The sequence below is a fragment of the Pelodiscus sinensis genome, chromosome 30 (assembly GCF_052426305.1).
Source record: "Pelodiscus sinensis isolate ZL-2025 chromosome 30, ASM5242630v1, whole genome shotgun sequence".
In the NCBI taxonomy this organism is placed as follows: Eukaryota; Metazoa; Chordata; order Testudines; family Trionychidae; genus Pelodiscus; species Pelodiscus sinensis.
Genome location: NC_143081.1, coordinates 13,383,030 through 13,409,973, shown reverse-complemented (window position 1 = coordinate 13,409,973; position 26,944 = coordinate 13,383,030). Strand labels below are relative to the sequence as shown.

The window sequence follows — 26,944 nt, the reverse complement described above, 5'->3', positions numbered from 1 at the left end:
CTTTCTTGTGCAAGAGAGCATCCACACCGCCATGGACGCTCTTGCGCAAAAGCACATGGCAGTGTGAACATGCTCTTGTGCAAGACCTTTTGCTCAAGAACTCTTGCACAAGAAGCCTTCAGTGTAGACATAGGCCAGGCATGAAAGTCTAACAATAGGTAGTGAATAGGGATGCTTTGAAGGAAAGTCCAAGGGGAGGTACCAAACGAATCGTTAACATGTAAGATGATACATAAGGCATGTGTCATCGACTGTTTGTCTCTGACTATAAACATTGGGGTATCTCGACTTAAATCTTTGTCCGGCATAAGGGGCAATAATAAAATCTGTACAATTGACTGAGCAAGGTACATTGCCCTGTACAAATGCATAGGTGCTCAGAGGCCATCTGGCTACTGTCGACTATTAACGTACTTTGTTCTACAATAAACCTGACTCAGGTGCCTTCATATCTTACCCGCGTCTATGCTCTTTGGGGGCTCTTGTGAGGTCTCTTCTGCTTGTTCCCTGCACAGAGCTGGCATGATACACTGCAGAAGCCCACAAAAACTCACACAGCTGAACATTTATCATCACTGATGGAGCAGGAGACCTGTCAGGGCGCCACAGCAGTGAATCCTGAATTTATGATATCACTGTCCTGAGCTACTACATTTGTGGCCCCGACGAGATGATAAATAGGGTTGCTTCTCAATAAACCTTATAGAAAAGAGATCAAAGGGAGAAAACCCCTTAATGGAGTTAAGGACCTGAGCAACACTGAGTAAATGTGAATGATATAAATGGCAATCCAGGGCAGATAATAAGATAAAAATAAATGTTGTATCACTTGTTTAATTTTAATGTAGTAATCAAATCCCTTGGATTTGAGGGAAAAGAAACTTTATACAATCCAAAGCCAGAAGGGACCAATCTTGTGATTAAATCCGACCTCCTGCACAACACAGACCAGAGAACGGACCTCAAAGTAATTCCTTTCACAACTTTTATTAAAAAAAATTATTTAGGCACCTAGTGGGATTTTCAAAAACGTGCATGGACACCTCACATGGAACAGAGGTTAGGCACCTGGACGTTTTTGCAAACGCAGCAAATTCCGAACACATAAGCTGTTTGGAATTTCAAATGTGTCTTCTCAGACCAAGGACATCGGAGGTGCACCATGGTAGAAGAGAAACAGGGTGCGCAGTTGAATGGCGTCCAAAGACGTGCGCGAGACTTTTACTTGTACCCAGCGCAGTCAGAAAAAGATGGCTGCGGAAGTGGAACTCAAGGAGCTCATCTTCTCTGTGAGCTGAACGGTGCATGACAACAGGAGATGGTCTCCTATTCCAAACCTATTGTCTGTGCTCTACTGTTATCGGTTTACTGCAATGAACTTGACGGAGATCGGTTGTCCCTTGAATGCATTTATTGATTGGCTGGGATAGATGTTTTCCCCACACTCTCAGAAAAAACAGTCGCAGCCTGCACTGACATTTCACAATACAGCCGTCCACCTCCACCTGTCCCATTCCACACCCACCACAGCATCCCTCTTGCAGGGGCAGAAAGAGGTCCTCTCTCCTTCAACAAAGGGAGGGGGGATGGTAAGATAGGCCATCAAGCATCAAAGCAGGGATTATCAAAGGAGCACACTAAAGTTAGGTGCCCCACTCTCTTTGACAGTCAAAGGCTGTTAGGTACCTAACTCCCTTGGGTTCCTTTGACTATCGCAGGGAACTGTCAACAAACAGAACTAACTTTTGCTCATGTGTCAGCTCAGGGGTCGTCTTAGCCTGGAATTGGCAATCTCGATCCAGAGGTCGGAGAGTTCTGGGAACTTTATCCCTGAATGTTTTCACTTCGGAGCTTTTCATTTCCTCCCTTCTGTAAAAGAGTTTGCTTTAATTTTTCTGTGATTCTAGCTAATACATCATTTTTATTTCAGATCAGACATTCCCCTTTGTTTCTTTCTCTGGCATTTCTGTCCGCAGTTCTCTTGGCTCTGTTGCTTTTCCCTCTGGATTGAGTGATTTTCCATAATTTCCCCTGGGAGGCTAATAAGAACACAGGGCTCAGATCGTTGTTTTCTCTTTCTGAAAAGAAATATAAACTTTCCTCCGTGCAATCATTTGAAATTCCACGGGCACAAATATCAAGGGAGGTTACATCACCTCCTAGGAAGGAGAAATGATCAACTAGGGGAGACGTTGATTTCAGTGAATGGGATTAAAAAAATACACCATGAAGTGCTGTAGGATCCAGTTATCCAGGTGGGAACTCAAAGCTCAGTTGACTTAGTTAACTAACATTGGCCAATAGAAGAAGAGATTGGATAATAGTGTAAAGACTTAAATCATATCTCAAAATATATGAAGGAAACTTCGGAGTTTGCTGAGTTGTAAAGCTGTGTTGCTTACCTTTCATACTGGTGATCTATTGGTAGCTGCACTCAAAGTACATGAGCAGCTATCCCGCATGCCAAAAAGAATGGGATTGCTCATTCAAGCCGGGGGTATGGAAATAAAGATGGATAGTTTGACACTGCACCCAATATTCTACATAATGATATTGTTATGATTGAATTATAGAATGGGAAGTGCAGAAAGGGATCTAGGGGTCAGAGTCGACCAGAAGCTAAATACGAGTCAATAGCGTGACACTGTTGCAAAAAAAACCAGACATGATTCTGGGGTGCATGAACAGGAGTACTGTGAGCAAGACACGAGAAGTTATTCTTCCGCTCTACTCTGCGCTGATTAGACCTCAATTGGAGTATTGTGTCCAGTTCTGGGCAGCGCATTTCAAGAAAGATGTGGAGAAACTGGAGAAGGTCCGGAGAAGCGCAAAAAAAAGAAACGATGAAAGGTCCAAAAAACATGAGCTATGAGGAATTGGGCTTGTTTAGTTTGAAAAAAAGAAGACTGAGAGGGGACATGATAGCAATTTTCAGGTGTCTAAAAGGGTGTCACAGGGAGGAGGTGGAAAACTGTTCTCTTTGTCCTCTGAGGATAGGACAAGAAAAAATGAGCTTAAGTTGTAGCAAGGGAGGTTCAGGTTGGACATTAGGAAAAACATCAAAAATATCAGGGTGGTGAAACACTGGAATAAATTGCTGAGGGAAGTTGTGGAATCTCCATCACAGGAGATATTTAAGAGCAGGTTGGACAGACACCCGTCAGGGATGATATAGACCATGCTTGATCCTGCTGTGAGGGCAGGGGACTGGTTTTGATGACCTCTTGAGGTCTCTTCCAGTTCTACTGTTCTATGACTCTATGGCTACGTCTACATTGGCAAGATTTAGCTCAAAAGCAGCCGCTTTTGAGCAAAATCTTGCTACCTGTCTACACTGGCCGAGAGTATTTGCACATGAACACTGACGTTCTAATGTATGAAATGAGTGTTTCTTGTGAAAATACTCTGATTCTCCCGCTCAGGGATAAGTCCTCTTGTGCAAGTGTTCTTGCGCAAGAGGCCAGTGTAGGCAGGTAACATCAATTTCTTGAGCAAGAAAGCCCGATGGCTAAAATGGCCGTCGGAGCTTTCTTGCGCAACAGAGCGTCTACACTGGCATGGATGCTTTTGCACAAAAGCAAATCTTTTGTGCAAAGGCACATGCCAGTATAGATGCTCTCTTACTCAAATACTCTAACACAAAAACTCCTTGCATTTAGAGTATTTGCGCTAAATCTTGCCAGTCTAGACGTAGCCTATAGGGTATGTCTATACTATATGGCTCTGTCGCCAGAGCCATGTAGAATTGTTTCTAGACATACCCAAATGAAGCAGCAATTTAAATAATCACCGCTTCATTTAAATTAAAATGGCTGCCGTGCTGAGCCGATCAGCTGTTTGTTGGCTCAGCACGCTTGTCTGGACGCTCTGCAGTCAACATCAAAGGCATTTTTCGACTGACCTGGTAACCCTCATAATGAGGCATAATGGGGCGGGCGACAAATGCCTTTGATATCGACCGTGGAGCATCCAGACTAGCGCGCTGAGCCGACAAACAGCTGATCGGCTCAGCGCGACAGCCATTTTAATTTAAATGAAGCGGCAATTATTTAAATTGCCGCTTCATTTGGGTATGTCTAGTAAACTAATCTATATGGCTCTGGCGACAGAGCCATGTAGTCTAGACATACCCTATGAATCTACGATAGCTGAATGTTGATACCTTTTGTGTATGGTGCATCTTTGAGGGTTTCCTGTGAAAAGCTCTGATTTGCAGCACAAGATCATCCTACATGTAGGCAGGCATCACCTTCCTCTCTAGAAGGGTGAATGTTGACTTTGCATCTGCAGGTCAGATGTAGTTACACCTGAGGAACTCCCAAAAGGCCAAATGCTTGCAGTCCAGGTCTCTGTTTGGGAAGGGCCTATTCCGGGTAATGAGGCTTTAGGGAAAACAAGAGTCCTTAAGGAAAACTTCTCTCCCACCTGGTGAACACCTCAGAGAGTTCGTCCGTTGTGACTCTCCATGGGCAGGTGACCAGGCCCTGTGTCTCTAGGCTCCATCTGGGGATGTCTGTGTTTTTACGCACATTGGTCTGGGTACCACAGTTTAAGACAAAGGGTTCCCTCCCTGGGCTACAGCTATATAAGGCAGGGAGGGATCTCATCTGTCTTCTTCATTCCCCACATGAGAGGATTTACGTGAGGAACAGAAAGGGCGCTGGGGAAAGTGCTGGACCCGGCTAAGGTGATTTTTCCCCAGTTTATGGAAACCCAGGCAAGTGTAATCTCTGCCTTGAGACCCTTTTGATTTCCTGGTATCACCTGGCAGGTGAGTAACTGCTTTTGCATTGCCAGTCTAACCCGTGTGTGAGCTCGGTTTGGGTTTATCTACTTTGCGTTCCTCTTTTGAGTTTATTTAGTATACCAGGTAGATTTGAAGTGACTATAAGGGATGGGGAACAGAAGAGAAGAAATTACTGGAGAATGCTTCAAACCACATAGTGTCTGTTTACACTGCGTTCCTCTTTTGAGAGAGGAATGGAAATGCAGCCGAGTAAAATTGCAAATGAAGCACGGAATTGAATGTCCCACGCTTCATTTGCATAATGGTGCTTTTTCAAAATACCCTGTTTCGAAAAAAAAAAAACGCCATCTAGACAGGGTTATTTAAATAAAAAGTCTTCTTTCAAAATAATCCTTACTCCTTAAAAAAATTTAAATTGTCGGCACAGTGCAGCAGCCATTTTTATTTTAATGAAGCGGGGACATTGACTATGTCAAGTAAACTCCTTTACATGGCTCCATTGACTGAGCCATGTAATCTAGATGCACCCACAGAGGTTAGGGACACCATTCCTATGCATCCTGGCTAATAAGTATTGATGGACCTAACCTCCATGAATTTACCTAGTGGTGTGTGTAGGAAAAAAGCAAGGAAGAGATTTCAGATTTATTGGCTCGAACACATTTTCATTAACAGATGGACTTGTACTTCTCTTTATAAATATCGGTATTTGATTGCTCATAATATTTGGAAAATACAAAATCTCTCTTTCTCCCTCTCGCTCTGTCTTTTGATCTCTTTCTATCTATCGATGTCTTCCTTTTTTCTCCATTTTTTTCCCACTTGTCTTGAGGCAAATTCCCATTGTGGATTAAAATGATTCGCTCCTTTCTCTTTGAATTCATTTTCATTTCCCTTAAAATTCTGTCTCTGGGGTTGGAATCTCATCTCAGTTGTGCTTGTGCAAATCTGCCACATGATGCCAAAGACAGTCATGTACTTACAATAATGAAATGTCCCATCGGGCCTATTTGGGGGGAGTTGTGTCTCTCTTGTTTCTCAGCTTCATCTAATAAAAGCTGCCATATTTTATTAAAATTTGCTCTAATTGAAGACTGCTAAATAGATCAGGGTACAAACCACAGCCTCTTTGGTTTTACGGTACTTTTCCGATGGAGTATGTCTATCTTGTAGTGGGGCAGTGTGATTCCTTGCGTCGGTATGCAACACTCCCAATCTTCAAGATAGAGTGCTCAAAATAGATGTGTAGCCATAGCTGTACAGACTAGTTTCCCAAGGAAAATTCCATCAAAGATCCTAGGACCGATGTAGGTGGCTATTTCAAGTGTCTGCTAATATTTTCCTGCAAACTTGATCCAAGTTAGTGTACGTCTATCTCCCCATGCTGTGAATGACATCTCCCAGCTGCAGGACTGAGGAGCCCAAGGTTTAAATCTAAATGTCTTTTCTTTCCGATCTTTTAATTTTTTGTCGTGTTCTCCAGATTTAGTGATAGAAAACTGACATGATAAAAAGTGTCCCAGCAGAAGCCATGTTTGTTTGTAACTTTCAAAACAACCAGCAGTCCCATGGCACCTTGGGTACATCTACACGGCAGTGTTATTCCAAAATAACAGAGTGCACGACTACACTGCAAGCCTTTATTTCAAAATAATGTTGAGCTGGAGGACTTCTTACTCCAACTCCTGGTAACCCCCATTTCACAAGGAGTAAGGGAAGTCGGAGGAAGAATGTTCTTTTTTCAACTCCCTGCTGTGAAGACAATGCCAAAAGTGAAATTAAGTTTCTTTGACTTCTGCTTTGCAATTGACATAGTTGAAGTTGTGGAGCCTAATTCAGCATTATCCCTGCTGTGTAGACGTACCCAAGAGACTAACAAATATATTAGATCATGAGGTTTGGAGTGGGTTTTAGCCATGGAAGCTCATGACCTAAGACAGCCGATTCGCAAGTTGGAATGGTTGACTTACGACCATTCGGAGTTACCACCGAAGCTGTCGTAAATGGCGGACCCCGAGTTACAAATGCAATCCACGCTTACAAACAGTGCGGACGCCTGTAATTATATGGGGTCCGACTTACAAACAAACCGAGTTACGACAAATTGCTTGGTCCGTATCTGGTTCGTAAGTCGGGAAGAGGCTGTATGTGTGTTTGTCTCTAAGGGTACGTCTAGACAACAGGCTTTTGTCGAAAGAAGTTTTGTCGACAGATACTGACAAAGAGCATCTAGACTACAGCCAGTTCTGTTGACAAAGCAAGCCGCTTTGTCAACATGACAGTGTCGAAGCAACGGTAGATGCAATAATGCCTTCTGTTGACAGAACTCTGTCAACAAAAGGCGTTATTCCTTTTAGAATGAGGTTTACAACCATCGACAGAACTGCTGAGTTATGTCGACAGAACTCAGTGGCAGTGTAAATGCAGTTATAGTTTGTTGACAAAAGTCCACTTTTGTCAACAGAACCCTGTAGTCTAGACACACCCTAAGAGTGAACGTACACTGCACTGTTATTCTGGAATAACGGCTGTTATTCTGGAAAAAACAATACTAGCATCCATGCAGCAATTGTGTTATTTTGAAAGAAAATCAAAATAACAGAGGGCTTTTTCCGACATTGGTAAACCTCATTGCACAAGGAATAATACCTCTTCTGAAAAAGCTCTTCTGGAAGAGGGTCTCTGTTGATGCTTCACTGCTTCTATGTCGAAATAGCTCCTCTCCAGAGCCATTCTAAGTTGTTCCTCCCCAGTGCCTCCTGGGGCTCTAAATCGAGGTGATGCGCCCACATTAGGGAAGCCTGCCTTGGACTAAGTTGGAGGCTTCCCTGTAGTGTGGACACTCTATTTTGAAATAAGCTATTTCAGAAGATATTATTTGGAATAGCTTTTTCCAAAATAAGCTTGCAGTGTAGACGTTCCCTAAGGTGCCACACAACTGCTCGATGGGATAAACTTAGATCAAAATCCCAAGTGAAAAGTCATTATGCAAATAGCAAGAGCACTGATGGGAGGTAGATGTGACATTTCTGTCATTTAAATGGGTCCCCATGCTTTTGGTTCCCCAACATCTATCATATAAGTCTCCCTCTGATTATTGACAACTTCATTTTTCCACTGAAGGGATGCAGGGGTACCAGCTGCCTATGTTAATTTCATTGCTATTCCATGGATTTCGTTTTCTAGATACGTGTAATGGAGAAGGAAGAAGGAAGAAACCAAACACTCATCATGGAATTCATCCTCTTAGGGTTTGGAGATGAACCAGAACTGCAGCCCCTCCTCTTCCTGCTGTTTCTACTGATCTACTTTGTGACTCTGGCCGGGAACCTCCTCATCGTTGTGCTGGTGGCGGCTGATCGGCACCTTCACACCCCCATGTACTACTTTGTGGCTAGCTTGGCCTGCTTGGAGACCTGCTACAGCTCCACCATCCTGCCCCGGCTTCTGACCAGTCTCCTGACAGGGGACAGAACCATTTCTAGTAAGGGCTGCCTTGTGCAAGTGTATTTCTTTGGTGTCACAGCAACTACGGAAAACCTGCTGCTCGCAGCCATGTCGTACGATCGGTACCTAGCGATCTGCCATCCCCTCCGCTACGCTGCTCTGATGAACGGCCGGGTTTGTGGCCAGCTCGTGGCGGGGTCCTGGATAAGCAGCGTGCCACTCTGTACCATAGGAATAGTGTTCTTGTTCCAACTAACGTTCTGTGACGCCAATGAAATAGACCATTTCTTTTGCGATTTCGCACCCATGCTCAGACTGTCCTGTGATGACACCCAGATTCTGCAACTCTTAATGTTTATTCTCGCTGCCCCAGGGTCACTTGTGCCCTGTCTGCTGACCCTGGTGTCCTACGTTTGTATCATCACCACCATCCTGAGGATCCCATCTGCCACCGGGAGGCAAAAGGCCTTTTCCACCTGTTCCTCCCACCTCATCATCGTTACAATTTACTATGGGATCGTGATCGCTATCTATGTGGTTCCAACAGCCACCATGTCCCAGATCCTACGTAAAATATTTTCGGTCTTCTACACAGTCCTGACTCCCATGATCAACCCAGTCATCTACTGCCTGAGAAACAAGGAGGTGAATGAGTCTCTGAGAAAAGTTATTCATAAACTGACTGCTGTCGGACATAGGCATGGAATCAGAAAGACAAATTTTAGCGTGGAGTAAAATAAAGTTGAACTGATATGGTGTAGTTGATATGAGTCATTGGGTACAGGGTTCCCCTGTACTGATATTCCTTCCTTCCTTCCTTCATCCCTCCCTTCGTCCGTCCCTCCCTTCCTCCTTTCCTTCGTCCCTCTCTCACTTCTTTCCCTCCTTTGTCACTTCCTCCCTTCCTTCCTTCCAAAGTCACCAGTCTCTTACGTTTGAAAGAAGTGCCTTGGCCTACAGAATAGGGTTGACCCAAGCTCGCTCTCTCTCTCTCTCTCTCTCTCTCTCTTCTGTTGAAGTGGTTCCATGTTCAATATATAATTAAAGAGTCAATGGTACGGAGATTTGAAGTTGGATCTACCCCAGCCAAAGTGTGCATTTTACCGTCCAAGCTCCAGAGTCATGTTGGACTTGCTTGCTCACCCAATGACTATTCATTCTCATCATCAAAGTCAATGGCTAGTCTGTGGGCTAGGAAAAACAAGTGAGTGTGACTTCCTAGCCTGGTGAGAAGGCAAGTGTGTTTCAGAAGTGCTAGAGAAGTGGAAAATGTGGTTCACCGAGGTCTAATTGTCATCTTCTGCTGCAGAATAGCAGGCACAACAGAAATGCGTTTCAATGGTTTTTTTTTCCCCTCATCAATTGTTGCACATCTTGTGATTAAGACACAGATGTGAATCACAGCTCTTCAGTGTCATGTACTATTACATTGCAACTTGAAGCAAGATGAGTTTGGTTTTTTAAAACTAACGGTGAACAGACCATACAAATCATTAGGAAAGGAGCAAGGCAAATTGGATGTTTTCTCATGTGGAGGGGAAGGATTTTCATTTTATGCAAATCTATATTTTCCAACACTGTCATGGTCACGCTCCCAGGGAGAGGGGTTTTCAATGGCACAGGGGGGCATTGGGCATCAGGAAAGCCAGTGGGAAGTAAGTATCTAGGTGGATAGAAACCTGGTACAGTTATGGGGTGATGAAACATCCAGGAGACACAAGAACAGCCAGACAAGGTCCGACCAAAGGTCCATGCAGCCCTGTGCCCTGTCTGTGCACAGTGGCCAACACCAGATGCTCCAAAGGGAGTGAACACAACAGGGAATCATCATGTGACCCTCACCGATATCCATTTCCAGCATGACAAACAGAGGCTAGGTACACCATTCCTGCCCATCCTGGCTAATACCTATTGATGGACCTAACCTCCATGTGACCAGAGAAAAGAGTGGCTAGACCCCAAGTCTCTTGAGTCCTGGTCACTGCCTCTCATAACACCAACTCCCAATGCAGCCAAGAGAACAATGTGGGCTTAAGTTGCCGGTGGGGTTGCCAGGAGTTGGTAGACGTGCCAGGGCATTGGACATCAAAGTCCTCTCCGCCCCTTTGAGAAGCCCTTGAAATTCTGGATGAGGGCAGGAGCTGTGGGGATAATTTCAAAGGTCCCTAAGTGTATGTCTACACTGCAAAGTTAATTCAAAATAACATTCAATAGAATCTATACATGCAAACCGCTATTTCGAATTTAATTCGAAATAGCGGAGCGCTTAATTTGAATCTGGTAAACCTCATTCTACGAGGCGTAACGCCAAATTTGAAATAGCTATTTCGAATTAAGTGCTGCATAGACACTTAATTCGAAATAGGGGGCCTCCAGCCCTTCCCAGGGAGCCCTGGTGGCCACTGTGGGCACAACCAGAAAAACTTACTCTCCTCTCCCCCAGTCCTGGAGCCATTCAAGGGGTAGACCCTGGCCACAGTGCCTGTGCCAACTCCAAGCCTGCCAGCCCAGAGCCAACACTGGCCACCAGGGCCCCTGACCAGGGGCCCCAAAACAGGAGCCAGCAAGCCCCTGGCAGCCAGCCCTCCACCACTCCCCACTCTGAGTTCCTCTGCAGCTACAGAGAGAGACAAACATGTCTCTCTCTCTCCAAGAAACAATTCTTCACTTTCTGTAAATAGGGTAAAGTTTAGATAAATCCGTTTTTCTTGTTTTATGATTTGGGTATGGGATCTGATTTCTGTGCACTTTTTAAAAGATGTTTTGGCTTTTCTTTGTAACTAAGTTCTAGGCCCATGGAGTTTCTCCATCAGTATATTTTGTTACCTTCCCATCTAGTCATTATGCCTGCAACAGGAATAAAAGTTCTTTCTCTTTTCTTTTTATAAACCTGGGATTGGTTAATTGTGTGCCCTGATTTTTACTTTAGGGGTGAGATTTCCCTAATGATCTTTCCGTTGACTTCTTTTTTAATATTTGGGAGGTGACAGTGGAAGTTTTATTCCCAAAATCTAAGTTTTTAAGATTTTGGGGGGAAGTTTTATACCAAAGCCTAGTAGATAAGGTTTTGGGATAACTGCTGGCCCCCACTTCCGCATGTATCATGCCAGAGTGGGGAAGGAGCCATGGCAGTGTCATTAATGCGTAAGACCATGCATACGGTGGGTATCATGGACTGTTCATTTCTGTCTATGAATGTTGGGAAGTGTCACTTAAGTCTTTGGCCGACCTAGGGGGCGATAGTTAAATCCATACTATCGAATGAGCCACCCCATTGTCTCAGGTGCAAATACGTAGAGGTCTGGAGGTCATCTGGCTATCGATGACTATTGTTCCACAATGAACCTGACTCAGGTGCCTTCACATCTTCTCAGAGTCTGTACTCTTTGGGGGCTCTCCTGGGCTGTGTCTAGACTACATGCCTCTGTTGTCAGAGGCATGTAGATTAGACACATAGGCAAAGGCAAATGAAGCCACGATTTAAACGATCGCGGCTTCATTTAAATTTACATGGTTGCTGCGCTGAGCTGACAAACAGCTGATCAGCTGTTTGTCCGCTCAGTGTGATAGTCTGGATGCTCCCCTGCTGACATCAAAGCCCTTCATCGGCAGTCCCGTTATTCCTCGTGGGATGAGGTTTACTGGGGCTGCTTTGATGTCGGCAGGGGAGCATCCAGACTAGCGCGCTGAGCGGACAAACAGCTGATCAGCTGTTTGTTGGCTCAGCGCAGCAGCCATGTAAATTTAAATGAAGTCGCGATCATTTAAATCGTGGCTTCATTTGCCTTTGCCAAAACAACAAATCTACATGGCTCCGTGGACGGAGCCATGCAGTTTAGACGTACCCCTGTAGTCTACTCTGATGGCTCCTTGCTTTCCCTCTTGTTGTTTTAAATTGTTTTATTATGTACTTTGCCGGGTGCTAATGAGGCTACTTGAAGTGGCCCCCAGCCTGCCTGAATCCAGGCCATAAGGCTCAGGGCTGCCGCCAGCAGTGGGGAGCCCATGTTACCACGATAGCCCTTTACCATTCCCTCATGGGGCCAGAACATACAAAATATACTAGCCCAGGCTCTGCTAGTCTCTGATGAGTAAGGGGAATATGGGGAGTGTCTTTCTCCTTCCCAGTCAGGGGTCATATCAGTGAGGAGTTGGTTTGGGGGGTTTTGTATGTTTTGGGAGGGGTTGCTTCTGACTTGTGTATAGCCCCCGACTGATTTTTCATGCATCAGCAGCCCCTGACCCAAAAGAGTCCCACCTCTACACTAAAGTATAAAGTGGCATCCTATGACTTGGTACAGAAGGAAAGTTCAAACCATTCTTTCTCTCCCTATCATTCATTTTGTGGTTCATCCTACAAAAAGGATGTGGATGTATTGGAGAGGGTCCAGTGGAGGGCAACCAAAATGATTAGGGGGCTGGAGCATATGATCTATGAGGAGAGGCTGAGGGAGTTGGGTCTGTTTAGTCTGCAGAAGCAAAGAGTGAGGGGCAATTTGATAGCCTTCAACTTCCTGAAGGGAGGTTCCAAAGAGGATGGAGAGAGGCTGTTCTTAGTAGTGACAGATGGCAGAAGAAGGAGCAATGGTCTCAAGGGGTGTGTCTAGACTACAGGGTTTTGTCGACAAAAGTGGACTTTTGTCGACAAAACTATACCTGCGTCCACACTACCGCTGAGTTCTGTCGACATAACGTCGACAGAACTCAGCAGTTTTGTCGATGCTGGTAAACCTCATTTTACGAGGCATAACACCTTCTGTCGACAGAGTTTCTGTCGACAGAAGGTGTTATTGCATGTAAACTGTCCTTTGCGTCCACACTACCATGTCGACAAAGCAGCTTGCTTTGTCGACAGAACTCAATGTAGTCTAGACGCTCTTTGTTGACAGAAGTTTTGTCGACAGTATCTGTCGACAAAACTTCTGTCGACAGAAGCCTGTAGTCTAGACATACCCAAGTTGTGGTGGGAGAGTCCAGGTTGGATATTAGGAAAAACTATTTCACTAGGAGGGTGGTGAAGCACTGGGATGGGTTTCCTACGGAAGTAGTGGATGCTCCATCCCTAGAGGTGTTTAAGTCTCGGCTTGACAAAGCCCTGGCTGGGTTGATTTAGTTGGAATTGGTCTCGCCTAGAGCAGGGAGCTGGACTTGATGACCTTCTGAGGTCTCTTCCAGCTCTATGGTTCTATGATTCTATGATATGCGTCAACATCTTCAGTATAAGAATCATGTGGCAGAGCATAAGTCTGTATCATTGACTACAAGGGATTTTGTGCCAGGGCTCCATACGGAGGAAAGGCAACAGTGATTTTGTCCACATTAGATAGGTCCAAGGATCCATGTCTCCTGGGTCCATGTTCAAAATGAAGCGTTATAGACCATGTCCACATTTTACAATACAGGAATCCACTTCCACCTTTCCCATTGCGCATACACTGCATGTTCCCCCACACTGGAGAAAGTTATTTACTTGTTCCCGTAACACAGTAGGCGTGTTCAAATGAAATTCATAGGCATCACGTTTAAAACAAACCAAAGGAAGTATTTCTTCACACAACAGACAGTCAACCCATGGAACTCTTTGCCAGAGGATTTTGTGAAGACCACGACTTAAACAAGATTTAAAAAAGAGCTAAAGAAATAGATGGAGGATAAGTCCATCAGTGGCTACTAGCCAGGATGGGTAGGAATGATGATATTCTTGTTCACGAAAATGAATGCTCCTCCTGGTGGGATATAGCTGTTAATCCAAGAGACAAACCCTAGCCTCAGTTTGTCAGAGGCTGGGAATGAGGGAAAGGAGAGGGATCACGTGGTGATTCCTTCTTTTGTTCATTCCCTCTGGGGCATCGAGCACTGGCCACTGTCACCCGACAAGATGCTGGACTAGATGGACCCTTGGCCGTTCTTATGTTCACTGTGGGAGGAGGGGCCTCTCTCTCTTTTAGCCAAGAGCAGATGGACAAGTGCGAATTAGTCCATCAGGGATTTTTAAACAAGCATAGAAATCTTAGGGACCTGACTCCTTAGCCTAACGCCCTTAGGTTCTTTAAAAAATGGCAGCCAATGTTAACTAGGGGGTTAAAATTGGGTTGATGCGGTGTCTTAAATGTGTCCTTGGCCTGTCTTTGGAGTTCTAAGTCCGGAGATCAGACTGACCCAGGAGCTAGAGCCCAGAATTGGTTTATCCTAGCAACATTTAATTTAGTTCTTTCTATAACATAGACTTCACATTGTTTGATTGTTTTCTATTGTTCCTAGCAGAACTATTCATCTAGTGCATCAGATGAACTCAGAACTTCTAAGATGAGTGAAAATCTATCTCCATTGATTTCCCCGTTGCTTTGTCTCTTGGATTAACAGTTCCCCAGTCCCCATCACTTTCCCAGTTCAATCAGTTGTTTTCCATGACTTCCCCTTGGAGGTTAATAATGATACTTTCCTAGTGCTGTTATTTTCCCCTCACATATTAACACTGACTGTCCTCTATGCAATAATTGTGAATTCCCAAAGCAGAAATACCATGGGAGATTACATCATTCAGATGAAGGAGATATATCCCACCAGGAGGGGCATTCATTTTCGTGAACAAGAATATCGACAAACTGCACCCAGAAGTGCTGTAGGAGCCAGACTTCCAGGTATGAACCTCAAACTCAGTTTACTAAGAGAATGAAAGAATATCCGTGGTAGAAGAAAATGGGAAATGTATTGTAAAGACAATAACTGTGTCTTGGGGAATTCAGAGGAAGGGTCAGAGTCAGAGAGCATCTGGCAATAGATCATGGGCATGAAATGGGAAGCAGCAGAGTTAAAATGAAAGTGTTTAGAAAGAGAAAAAAGTATCTGCTCAAGCATCCACCATGTCGGAAAGAACAGGATTGTGTGGAAATGAATGTAAATGGTTTAGAACAGGGGTGGCCAACCCATGAAGGTATGTCTACACTTGCACCCTATTTCAAAATAGGGATGCAAATGAAGACATTCGAAATTGCAAATGAAGCAATTTTGGTCTTGGAAAGGGTTCAGAAAAGGGCAACTAAAATGATGAGGGGTTTGGAACGGGTCCCATATGAGGAGAGGCTAAAGATATTGGGACTTTTCAGTTTAGAAAAGAGGAGACTGAGGGGGGATATGATAGAGGTCTATAAAATCATGAGTGGTGTGGAGAGGGCTGATAAAGAAAAGTTATTTATTAGTTCCCTAAATAGAAGAACTAGAGGACACCAAATGAAATTAATGGGTAGCAGGTTTAAAACTAATAAAAGAAAGTTCTTCTTCACACAGCGTGTAGTCAACCTGTGGAACTCCTTGCCAGAGGAGGCGGTGAAGGCTAGGACTATAATAGAGTTTAAAGAGAAGCTGGATAAATTCATGGAGGTTAGGTCCATAAAAGGCTATTAGCCAGGGGATAAAATGGTGTCCTTGGCCTCTGTTTGTCAGAGGCTGGAGAGGGATGGCAGGAGACAAATCGCTTGATCATTGTCTTCGGTCCACCCTCTCTGGGGTACCTGGTGCTGGCCACTGTTGGCAGACAGGATACTGGGCTAGATGGACCTTTGGTCTGACCCAGTAGGGCCGTTCTTATGTTCTTATGTTCTTAAGTATTTAAATATCCAATGCTTCATTTGCATAATCGCGTTATGGCACTATTTCAAAATAAAACACACTGTGTAGATGTGTTATTCTGAGAGAAAACCCTTCTCTCGAAATAACTGTTAAACCTCATTTTATGAGGAATAAACGTTATTTCAAGAGAAGGGTTTTCGCTCGAAATAACGCGTTTACACAGTGCTTTTTGTTTCAAAATAGCACGATTTCATAATAGCATCATAACGTGATTATGCAAATGAAGCAAAAATGGCGATCGGGGCTTTTTTGCGCAAAAGCGCATCTAGATTGGCACGGACGCTTTTCCACAAACGCTTTTAATGGAAAATCTTTCAGTTAAAAGCATTTGTGGAAAATCATGCCAGTCTAGATGAAGCCAACATGTTTCAGTGTTATCTTTATTTATAAGAGGGGCGGGGGAACCTGTTTTGAGTCAGGAGTCATTGACCCACAGAGAAGTTAGTCGGGGACACAAAAGTGAGATGCAAAATAACAACCCCTCCAAACCCACACAAGCCCGAACTGTGATGGTGGGGGCAGGGAACAGGGTGCTGGGGCAGGGTGCTCATCGGAGGGGTAGGGGGCAGGAGGCTGTTGGATGCTGGGGCATGGTGCTGTTGGGTGCTGGGGCAGGGTGCTCATGGAGGGGTAGGGGGTAGGGGGTAGGGGGCAGGGTGCTGTTGGATGCTGGGGCAGGGTGCTATTGGGTGCTGGGGCAGGGTGCTCATGGAGGGGTAGGGGGTAGGGGGCAGGGGGCTGTTGTATGCTGGGGCAGGGTGCTATTGGGTGCTGGGGCAGGGTGCTCATGGAGGGGTAGGGGGTAGGGGGCAGGGGGCTGTTGGATGCTGGGGCAGAGTGCTCATGGGGGAAGTAGGGGGCAGGGTGCTGTTAGATGCTGGGGCAGGGTGCTGATGGGTGCTGGGGAAGGGTGCTCATGGGGGAGATCTGGCCAGGCAGAGGGGACAGCTCGGCCAGTACGTGGGAATCCCGGGGCTCAGGAAGTATGCGGGTTGTTCTCCCCCACCCCTCCCCTAAACTGTGGGTGTACTTCCTGAAACGCCAGGTCTGTTGCTCGGCCATAGACTTCCTTCCCTCTGCTGCCTGCCTGCGCAGGTGAGTGTGTGTGTGTGTGTGTGTGTGTGTGTGTGTGTGTGTGTGTGTGTAGGGGTCCCAGGACTGCATGCCAGCTCCAACGTCTCAGGAAGTGCATGCTGTTCCTTTGCTCCCCATGACAGCCATGGGCTTTGTGAGAAGTTGGAGCTGGTATGCAGTGCCGGGATTCCTACTCCCCCCCCCCACCCAATCCTCATCCCCTCCCCTTCCATAGATCCAGGCATACACAGCTCTCCTCCCCTGGCTTTAAGCCAGTCCCTCTCCCCCATAACCTAATGCCCGGGTCCCAGAGCCACTGCTGATACCAACATGCGCATCTCCCTCCAGGCCCTGTGGCGTGTACACTGAGCGGCCAGCCTTGAGCACATGCTGGCTGGGATGCTACGCGCACCCCACAACCCAATCCCCCTCCCCTCTCCTTTCCCAGAGCCAGGGACACCTTCCCACACACTTTAACCCAATCCCCCTTCCTCCTCCTAACCTTATGTCTGGGTCCCACAGCCAGAGCCACTGCCACCACTGCTACCATGTCCCTCCAGGCACCGGGCACATGCGCAGAGTGGCCCGGCTGTGAGCTCCTGCTGGAATGCCGCACAGAGAGGCCCGGCCATAAGTAGGTGCTGGTAACCGAAGAGCACCACATGGCTCAAGAGGCATAGGTTGGCCAGCCCTGGGTTAGAGCAAATCTTGCCTAAGAAAGATTTACAACATAGCAACAAGCATGCTGGGTCCAACCAAAAGTCCATCTAGCCTACTATCCTGTCTTTTGAAAGTGGCCAACACCAGGTGCTTCCGAGGAAATGAACAGAACGGGCACTCGTCTAATGTTCCGTGTAGTGATGATACCCCCCATACTCAACTTCTGAGCAACCAACAGATCCACCAACAATTCCCTCCCTGCCTAGTGGCCACCGATGAAATCATTCTCCATGAATTTGTCTTGTTTACGGGCTCCTTGGGCGGACATTGTATTTTTCACCCTGGGAGTTTTATTTTGAAAGACAACCTAAGGTACGTCTACACAACAGAGCATCTCTCGAAATAAGCTATGCAATTTGAGCAATGCAAATTGCATAGCTTACTTTGAAATAGCTTATTTCAAAATTTGGCGCTATCTTCACAGTGCTAATTTTGAAATAAATCTATTTCCTGGGGTCTTTCTTAATCCTTGTGCAATGAGGTTTACAGGAAGCTGGAATAAGAAGCCTGTTATTTCAAATGAATTTCAAAAGAAAGGGTGTGCTGGGAAGAAGCGCAGAATGTTATTTCAGGAGAACAGATGTTGTCCTAAATTAGTGCCGCTGTATATATGTGCCCCTAATCTCTGTATGGGTTTCTAGTGATTTCCAATTTTGTGCTATGCATTTATGCTGCACTGGTGTGACTCCACCATTGCTGGTCCCAGATCTGTGTCAGAGAAAAGCAAGGAAGAGATTGCAGATTTATTGCTGCGAAAATTTTTGCTTTTACCAGAAAAAAAATCTGCTACATATCATAGAATCATAGAATAATAGGACTGGAAGGGACCTCTAGAGGTCATCGAGTCCAGCCCCCCGCCCTCAAGGCAGGATCAAGCTCCGTCTACACCATCCCTGACAGATGTCTATCTAACCTGTTCTTAAATATCTCCAGAGAGGGAGATTCCACCACCTCCCTTGGCAATTTATTCCAATATTTTACCACCCTGATAGTTAGGAATTTTTTCCTAATGTCCAATCTAAACCTCCCCTGCTGCACTTTAAGCCCATTACTCCTTGTCCTGTCCTCAGAAACCAAGAGGAACAAATTTTCGCCTTCCTCCTTGTGACACCCTTTTAGATATTTGAAAACCGCTATCATGTCCCCCCTTAATCTGCTTTTTTCCAAACTAAACAAGCCCAGTTCAAGAAGCCTGGCTTCATAGGTCATGTTCTCTAAACCTTTAATCATTCTTGTCGCTCTTCTCTGTACCCTTTCCAATTTCTCCACATCTTTCTTGAAATGTGGCGCCCAGAACTGGACACAGTACTCCAGCTGAGGCCTAACTAGTGCAGAGTAGAGCGGCAGAATGACTTCACGAGTTTTGCTTACAACACACCTGTTGATACAACCTAGAATCATATTTGCTTTTTTTGCAACAGCATCACACTGTTGACTCATATTCAACTTGTGGTCCACTATGACCCCTAGATCCTTTTCCGCCATGCTCCTTCCTAGACAGTCGCTTCCCATCTTGTATGTATGGAACTGATTGTTCTTTCCTAAGTGGAGCACTTTGCATTTCTCTTTATTAAACCTCATCCTGTTTACCTCTGACCATTTCTCTAACTTGCTAAGGTCATTTTGAATTATGTCCCTATCCTCCAAAGAAGTCGCAACCCCACCCAGTTTGGTATCATCTGCAAACTTAATAAGCGTACTCTCTATCCCAATATCTACATCATTGATGAAGATATTGAACAGTACGGGTCCCAAAACAGACCCTTGAGGAACTCCACTTGTTATCCCTTTCCAGCAGGATTTAGCACCGTTAACAACAACTCTCTGACTACGGTTATCCAGCCAATTATGCACCCACCTTATCGTGGCCCTATCTAAGTTATATTTGCCTAGTTTATCAATAAGAATATCATGCGAGACCGTATCAAATGCCTTACTAAAGTCTAGGTAAATGACATCCACCGCTTCTCCCTTATCCACAAGGCTCGTTATCTTATCAAAGAAAGCTATCAGATTAGTTTGGCATGACTTGTTCTTCACAAACCCATGCTGGCTATTCCCTATCACTTTATTACCTTCCAAGTGTTTGCATATGATTTCCTTAATTACCTGCTCCATTATCTTCCCTGGGACAGACGTTAAACTGACCGGTCTGTAGTTTCCTGGGTTGTTCTTATTCCCCTTTTTATAGATGGGCACAATATTTGCCCTTTTCCAGTCTTCTGGAATCTCCCCTGTCTGCCATGATTTTTCAAAGATCATAGCTAAAGGCTCAGATACCTCCTCTATCAGCTCCTTGAGTATCCTGGGATGCATTTCATCAGGACCTGGTGACTTGCTGACATCTAACTTTCCTAAGTGATTTTTAACTTGTTCTTTGTGTATCCTATCTTCTAAACTTACCCTCTCTCTGCTTGTATTCACTACGTTAGGCACACCTCCAGACTTCTCGGTGAAGACCGAAACAAAGAAGTTATTGAGCATCTCCGCCATTTCCAAGTTCCCTGTTACTGCTTCTCCCTCCTCACTAAGCAGTGGACCTACCCTGTCCTTGGTCTTCCTCTTGCTTTTAATGTATTTATAAAAGGTCTTCTTGTTTCCCTTTATGCCTGTAGCTAGTTTGATCTCATTTTGTGCCTTTGCCTTTCTAATCTTGCCCCTGCATTCCCGTGTTGCTTGCCTATATTCCTCCTTTGTTAGTTGTCCTAGTTTCCATTTTTTATATGACTCCTTTTTTATTTTGAGATCATGCAAGATCTCCTTGTTAAGCCAAGCTGGTCTTTTGCCATATTTTCTATCTTTCCTACACAGCGGAATTGTTTGCTTTTGGGCCCTTAACAACGTCCCTTTGAAATACTTCCAACTCTCCTCAGTTGTTTTTCCCTTCAGTCTTGCTTCCCATGGGACCTTACCTACAAGTTCTCTGAGCTTATCAAAATCTGCCTTCCTGAAATCCATTACCTCAATTGTGCTGGTCTCCCTTCTACCTTTCCTTAAGATCATGAACTCTATTATTTCGTGATCACTGTCCCCTATACTGTCTTCCACTTTCAAGTTCTCAACTAGTTCCTCCCTATTTGTTAAAACCAAATCCAGAACAGCTTCTCCTCTGGTAGCTTTTTCAACCTTCTGAAACAGAAAGTTGTCTCCAATGCAGTCCAGAAACTTATTGGATAGCCTGTGCCTCGCTGTGTTAGTTTCCCAACATATGTCTGGATAGTTGAAGTCCCCCATCACCACCAAATCTTGGGCTTTGGATAGTTTTGTTAATTGTTTAAAAAAGGCCTCATCCACCTCTTCCACCTGGCTAGGTGGCCTGTAGTAGACTCCTAGCATGATATCACCCTCGTTTTTTACCCCTTTTAGCTTAACCCAGAGACTCTCTACACAGCTATCTCCTACGTTCATCTCCACTTCAGTCCAAGTGTGTACATTTTTAATATACAAGGCAACCCCTCCTTCCTTTTTTCCCTGTCTGTGCTTCCTGAGCAAGCCGTACCCTTCCATACCAATATTCCAATCATGCGTCCCATCCCACCAGGTTTCTGTAATACCAATGATATCATAGTTGTATTTATTGGTTAGCAATTCCAGTTCTTCCTGCTTATTACCCATACTTCTCGCATTTGTATATAGGCATCTAAGATACTGATTTGATCTTGCCTCCCTGTTGTGCCCTGACCCTCCTTTCTCCTTGCCATTATAGGCCGTAGTCCCCCCCATTTCCAACCCATCTCCCAGTCCCGCACATTCAGCACTTACCTGTGGGCTTTGCTCACCTGCCCCCGACAAACCTAGTTTAAAGCCCTCCTCACAAGGTTAGCCAGTCTGTGTCCAAACAAGGCCTTCCCGCTCCTGGAAAGGTGAACTCCATCTCCGCCAAGCAGTCCTTCCTGGAAGAGCACCCCGTGATCAAGGAAGCCGAATCCCTCCTGGTGACACCATGTTTAAACATAACTGAATAGTTTGCTTATAACTCTCTCCCTCCCTCCCTCTCTCTCTCTCTCTCTCTCTCACACACACAGACACACACAACCTGTATTTTTTTTCTCATTCTGTCTAGATAAATAACGAGGGGTGTGTCTAGACTACAGGGTTTTGTCGACAAAAGTGGACTTTTGTCGACAAAACTATACCTGCGTCCGCACTGCCTTTGAGTTATGTCAACATAATGTTGACAAAACTCAGCAGTTTTGTCGACGTGTGTAAACCTCATTCTACGAGGAATAACGCCTTTTGTTGACAGAGTTCTGTCAATAGAATAGTGATAGAAATGTAGCCGTGTTAGTCTGGGGTAGTTGAAGCAAAATGCAGGACAATGTAGCACTTTAAAGACTAACAAGATGGTTTATTAGATGATGAGCTTTCGTGGGCCAGACCCACTTCCTCAGATCAAATAGTGGAAGACTACTTTCTTCCACTATTTGATCTGAGGAAGTGGGTCTGGCCCACGAAAGCTCATCATCTAATAAACCATCTTGTTAGTCTTTAAAGTGCTACATTGTCCTGTCAATAGAAGGCATTATTGCATCTACACTGTCCTTTGCATCCACACTGTTATGTCGACAAAGCGGCTTGCTTTGTCGACAGAACTGAATGTAGTCTAGACGCTCTTTGTCGACAGACACTTTGTTGACAGTATCTGTCGACAAAACTTCTGTCGACAAAACCCTGTAGTCTAGACGTACCCGAGAAGTCCTATAGCGCCTTTGTTAGTCTCTAACACATCTATAGTATCATGAACTTTTGTGGGCAAAATCCACTTCCTCAGATGCGCTGGAGAGGGATAACACAAACTCCGAATTTACAAGAGAAAATGAAAGGGGGGGAAGGTACCTCTCAACTTTGATAAGGAGGCTAATTAATTGGACTGAAAATGTCCCATCCTTAGCTTTTGATGTAAAAATGAGCTGCTAAACGTAGGCGAGGCTGGTTTTGCGTTACACCTTTCCAGTTTTTAGTTACAGACTAACACAACTACGCCTCCAAGTCTGTCTATAGAGTTATTTTTAGTCTTCCTCAGTATATTAACAATTTCATTTTTCCAGTGGAGAGATGCAGGTTACCTACCCCAAAATTCTACCAATGAAACTGACCACTCATCCCAACTGTGCGCTCCTCAATATTTAATGTTCTTCTTTTTCTAGAGACATTTGATGGAGAAAGTGGAAGGAAGAAACCAGACACTCATCACAGAATTCATCCTCTTAGGATTTGGGGAAGGCCCAGAACTCCAGCCCCTTCTCTTCTTGGTGTTCCTCGTCATCTACTTTGTGACTTTGACAGGGAACATCCTCATTATGGCGCTAGTGGTGGCTGATCGGCACCTCCACACCCCCATGTACTTCTTCTTGGGAAACTTGGCCTTCTTGGAGACTTCCTACACCTGCACTATTCTGCCCAGGCTGCTGGCCAGCCTCCTGACTGGGGACAGAGCCATCTCCGTTAAGGGCTGCCTGGTTCAATTATATTTCTTTAGTATCCTGTCAACTATTGAAAATATGATCCTCACGGCCATGTCATACGATCGGTATCTAGCCATCTGCCACCCCCTCCGCTACGCTGCTCTGATGAACGGCAGGGTGTGTATCCAACTTGTGTCAGCATCCTGGATAGGTAGCCTTCTGGGCTGTGCCCTAGTACAAATTTTCTTGTTCCAATTAACATTCTGTGATTCAAAAGAAATTGACCATTTCTTCTGTGATTTCGCACCCATGCTACCGCTCTCTTGTAGCAGCACCCAGATTTTGCAACTAGTGGCATTTATTGATGCTGCCATCGTGACACTTATACCTTGTGTAATGACTCTGGCTTCCTACGTTTGTATCATCGCCACCATCCTGAGAATCCCTTCCAGTATCGGGAGGAAAAAGGCCTTTTCGACCTGCTCCTCCCACCTCTTGGTGGTGACACTTTACTATGGAATTGTGTTTGCTGTCTATGTGGTTCCAATAGTCAACACTCCCAATGAATCACAAAAGGTATTTTCTGTCTTCTGCACGGTCCTGACTCCCATGATTAACCCCATCATCTACTGCCTGAGAAACAAGGAGGTCAACGAGTCACTGAAAAAAGCTATTCGTACACTGCTTGCTGTCAGACACAGGAATAGAATCTGAAAGCATAAATTTTAGCCTAAAATGTAATAGACATGAACTGAGATATGTGGGGTGCATGTACACAACACCCTAAACTTGAAATGAGCTACGCAAGTTGCACTATGCAAATTGTGTATCTTATTTCAAATCTGTCTCCAATGAACTTATTTTGAAATTTGGCTCGTCTACGCACCACCAACTTTTGTAATAACTTGCTATTTCAAGCAATGCTTCATCTCTCATGCAATGAGGTTTACTGAGATGGTGAAACAGGGTGCCCATTATTTTGAAAATTTTGAGTAGATGCAGGGTAGCTATTTCGGGATATATCTGGTATCCTAAAATATCCGTGCAGTATAAACATACCCTAAGACATGTTCCAGTTCTTGCTTGCTTGCATTCTTGCTTTCTGCTACTTTTGGAGTATTCATCTTTTATACATTTAATACACATCTCTTTATGCACACCTTGATACCGTATGATTATTTTTAACCAAATTGATCTCTTTTTTTCCTCTATTTCATTTATCCGCACGTAAACTTTACTGCCCAAATTCTTCAGGGTTTAACATATTTGAAATGTTCTATGTCTTCTCAACTCCCACGGATTCCAACAACATTCATTCTCCACTCATGCCATGTCCTGTAGGCGACACAGAGAGCTGGAAGCGTGGCCTGTTGCTCGAACCAAAATCCGCAGGAGTTATACCCTGAGTAATAGGCCGTGTTCATAGCAGATATTTGCCTGAAAGTCCGTGTCTCTCAGCACTAGATCAACTGGCACTGCTAGCTGCCCATGAAGTGTGGAAATACCTGCTATCAGGACAGTACAGGGACCCCCAGCAAAGTACATAATAAAAACAGTTTAAAACAACAAGAGGGAAAGCAGAACAATGAGCAGTGAATGCTTTGGAGGAAAGTCCAAGGGGAGGTGCCAAACGTGTGATATGTTTGTGTGTATCACAAATTGTTCATTTCTGTCTTTAAATGTTGGGGTACCTCACTTAACTCTTTGGCCTTTAACAGATCTGGGTCCATTGTCCTGGATACAAATACATAGCGGCTCAGAAGCCATCTGGCTAGCGAAACCTATTAATGTCCTTTGTTCAACAATAAGCCTAGTTTGGATGCCATCTTATCTTATCCGACTCTGTGGTCTTTGGGGACTCTCATGAAGTCTATTCTGCTGGCTCCCTGCATCGAGCTGGCATGAGATACCGAAACTGCATTTTCATATGTTGCCAAAGGCTTATCATCACTGACAGTAAATTCAGGATTCACTGGGGCAGAATCCTGACAGATTTGCTGTGTGTTGCTGTCCAGGACTACCACCTCCTGAACCCCTTGCCCTGGAGGACAGTAGCAATGCCAGATAGTGTTGCTATAATAGTGTGATGCGGTAACACAGCTAACCTGACCCTTTGATAGGTACAAGTAAAGAAGGCATGTTCAAGAGTGCATTGTAGGTGCTTCCCACTTCTCCGGCAGGGCTACTCAGCTACTAGGATCACGAGCCTAATAACCTTGTGCATTATGGCCGTAGGCCCTGTGCAAAGAGAGACCCAAGAGCCAGTCCCTGCCCCACAGCCCTTCCAATCTAACTAATCCCCATTTAGATGGACCATTTGCTCCTGCTCTTTTTCATCATGCAGAAGTAGCCCAAAGCACCTTGAGGTTATCGGGGAATCAGGGTTTCAAAGGAGGGTGGAGAAACCAGGCCTCCCAACAGGTGATCCAGGCTCCAAGACAGAACAGCCAGTGAGTCCCTCACAGGCATGGCCTGCTTGATATTTGGCGGTGGGGCACTTGAGCAGGCTGGTGCCCATGGAGATTCATGTTGCACAACTGAGCGTGCTCTTCTGGCACGTCCAGGACTGGACAGTCATTTGGCTGGGGACAGAGCAATTTCTCATAGGGGCTGCATGTTACAAACATGTTTCCTTGATTCTCTGGGAGCTACAGAAAGTTATCTCCTGGATGTAGGACCCTGCGTTACTCAATACGTAAGAGCAGAAGGGGCTGTTCCCCGGTAACAGCTGGCTCTTCATAAGTTAGCATAAGAACATGGTAGATGTCAAAATACAGTGGAACCAAATACATGAAGTGATTTATGATAGAATGCGTCCATATTGTGTAACATTGCAGTGCTTGTAAAATGATTGAAAAGAGTATGATGTCTGGTGGACTGGTTGACCATGTTATCAGATCAATAGCTCCATGGGTATGTCTACACAGCAGAGCTAAAATCGAATGAAGTTACACAACTTCAGCAATGTCAATTGCGTAGTTCAAATCGGAAGAGCTTTCTTCGGCTGTTTGCCACGGTCTACACGGGAGGAAGTCGAAAGAAGAGCGCTTGTCCTTCCACTCTCCTTACGCCTCATGAAACGAGGGTGACAGGAATCGGAGTAAGAAGTCCTCCAGCTCAACATTATGGCCACATAATGGCTTGCTGTGTAGACGTAGTTCTTTGCTATTTTGAAACATCAGTTATTCCAAAATAACACTGCTGTGTAGACGTACCACATGTGTCAACTTCACATCACCACCTAGCCCCTGAAAGTGGGGGTGGGGAAAATAAGGGCCAGGAGATGGATGTGACTCTTGGCTTGTCTAAATCCAGCCCCTGATGCTAGAGGCTCCCCCCAGCATTGGGAAGCCTGTGTGAACGCTACAGCCCCTTACCATGGCCCCATGGGGTCGGAATATCAAAAAGCTATAGCTCAGACCTTCCAGGCTGTGGTGAGGAAGGGGAATATGAGGAGTGTCTTTCTCCTTCTCAGTCGGGGGTCATATCAATGAGGAGTTGGTTTGGGGGTTTTCCAATTTTGGCAGGAGGGAGCATTGCTTCTGTCTTGTGTGTGACCCTGACTGATTTTCTGTGGGTCAGCTGCCCGTGACCCAAGAAAGATTCCTACCCCTGCTCTAAGGTATAAAATGGCACCTAATTACTCAATTCAAAATAGAGACCAAGCCATTCTTTCGCTCATACATGCTTCATTTATGCCAGCAACTTCGGTTTAATAATCCTGGGGCAGAACCAACGTCTGTATCGTTGACTACAACGGTATATCTACACTACAAAGTTAATTCAAAATAACAGCAGTTATTTCGAATTAACTTTAATAGCGTCTATGCAGGCAAACAGCTATTTCAAAATAAATTCAAAATAGTGAAGCCCTTATTTCGAGTTTGGTAAGCCTCATTCTACAAGGAGTAACACCAAATTC

The 26,944-nt window shown here is 45.0% G+C and overlaps 1 pseudogene; it reads left to right on the top strand.

Moving 5' to 3' along the window:
- The first annotated feature begins 7,942 nt into the window (after positions 1-7,942).
- Positions 7,943-8,959, top strand: LOC149521255 (olfactory receptor 5AP2-like; annotated as a pseudogene).
- The last annotated feature ends 17,985 nt before the right edge of the window (positions 8,960-26,944 follow it).